This window comes from Triticum urartu, chromosome 2 (assembly GCF_003073215.2).
Source record: "Triticum urartu cultivar G1812 chromosome 2, Tu2.1, whole genome shotgun sequence".
NCBI lineage: Eukaryota > Viridiplantae > Streptophyta > Magnoliopsida > Poales > Poaceae > Triticum > Triticum urartu.
In genome coordinates this window covers 534,352,920-534,354,716 of record NC_053023.1, presented here as the reverse complement: position 1 = coordinate 534,354,716, position 1,797 = coordinate 534,352,920, and the positions used below count along the sequence as shown (strand labels likewise).

The 1,797-nt window shown below is 43.6% G+C and overlaps 1 long non-coding RNA gene across 1 annotated transcript; it reads left to right on the top strand.

Annotated features, from left to right (window-relative positions):
- Positions 1 to 910: 910 nt before the first annotated feature.
- On the top strand, positions 911 to 1,425 carry LOC125541790. Its single transcript, XR_007297649.1, has 2 exons — positions 911 to 960; positions 1,117 to 1,425. It is a non-coding gene; the product is annotated as an uncharacterized LOC125541790 (long non-coding RNA).
- Positions 1,426 to 1,797: the final 372 nt, after the last annotated feature.

Sequence of the window (1,797 nt, the reverse complement as noted above, 5' to 3'; positions counted from 1 at the left end):
ATCTTGACGCACTTATCTTGTTTTCCACCTCATTTTCAGTATTATAGATGTATAGCTGTGCAAACCGAGGTTTGTCTATACCTTGAGGCAAAAGAGTTCCGATATGGTGGTAGTTTTGTCCATGCAAACTAAAAACATAAGGTCCTTTACGAGTGTTTATTTCCTTGTCCACATCTCCTCCCATCGATGTGAATGAAAACATTGAGTTGTATGACCTTATATTTTCTTTGAAGTTTACCGAATCCTGCCCTTCACTTCTTAAGAGGTTTCTAAGGTATGGTGGAGGTTCTCTTAGTGGCGGCAGATCGATTTTCCCTTGTTTGCAGCATATTCCAAAAGAGGGTGCCGTAGTTCCTTTGTTTGAATTTAATCTTTCTTCACACCATAGCAATGCTTTGCAATATTGGCATTTGTATGTTGGCCTTCCGAAGTTCCATGGCTTGCTATTAGCACTTTTCGAGGTTCTGGTTCTGTTGTTGTCTCCAACATTGACTCTAGTGTTGTTTTTGTTGGTTTCGCTTCTAGCGCGCTTCAATTCCCTATCTTCTTCAGCATTAGCCTTTCTCAATCGTTTAGGAGGCTCTGTGTTCGCATTTCTTCTTCCCTCTGTAGTCCTTGTCCGCTTTGTACTCCTTCAGTTTAGAGGTTGTTCTTTCTTTCTTTTTGTCTGGTGAGCTGCTGGGTCTAACCTATGTTGGACTCTCATATCTGCAAATGTGATTTCATCAGTGCGTATAGTTTTCTTAACATAGTATCATGTAATATAATTTATTTTGTAATCCCTCCGTAAAGAAATATAAGAGCGTTTAGATTACTAAAGTAGTGATCTAAACAATCTTATATCTCTACAGAGAGAGTACTTAATAGTGTTTTGCCTTTGCAGGCATGCAAGTGCATTTGGTGATGACTAAATGGACGTTGTCACATACAGTACATCTGGAGATTAATGTTGTTTATCTGGTAGGGAACTAAAAATCAATAATTGTTCAACCATGTTGCTCTTTTTGTAGCTTTCACATTATTATCATGGTAGTGTTAGGATGCATGAAAAAAAGAGCTTTATAGTTCAGTATGAGAAGAGTTTTGACGCAATGTTGAGCTGAGATCAAAATGCAGGCACACACATGAAGAATTGCATCGGGATATTACCTGAGGCTGATGGTGCTGATGTTGTGTCTTCAGTTCGTTGGACGTTTCTTTATGCCTGTGATCGTTTGGGTGTCGCTGGCGTATATTGGATGCAAGTTGCTGGAGTTGTTGCCATACCTTCAATTTGTCGGCCGTCTTGTGTGTTTGATCTTCCCGACATCATGAAAAAGTAGCTATTGAGAAAGTGCATCATGGGTCATTTATGAATGTCTGTCTTGTAAAATTATGGTTGAATGATGTTTATGTGATATAAGCAGAGGGATGAGTGTATGTGACCATACCTCTTGTTTGTTTTCTGAGACTGTCGGCGTTCTGGGAACGGGGGTCCCCAGACTTGCCTGCCTGCGGCCTGCGGCGTGGCTCAAAGGGGGGCCCAGCACGGCCCGTCTTCATTAACACAAACCCAAGACCCTCGCGAGGGGCCAAGCCTCGCGGGGCGGACGACACGAAGCTTCCCCAGGCACGGCCTCATCAGGCTGGCTCGCGAGGAGGCGGAGAGATCAAGGCGGGGTACCTCACGAGGTGCCTGTGACGCAAGCCATGACGACCAAGGGTGCCAGGCGGGCGACAACACGCGCAGTGTTGTCACAGCCCTAGAATTTGCTTGTAGCTATTTACCTGAGTGAGCATCATGCATTATGTCTAAAT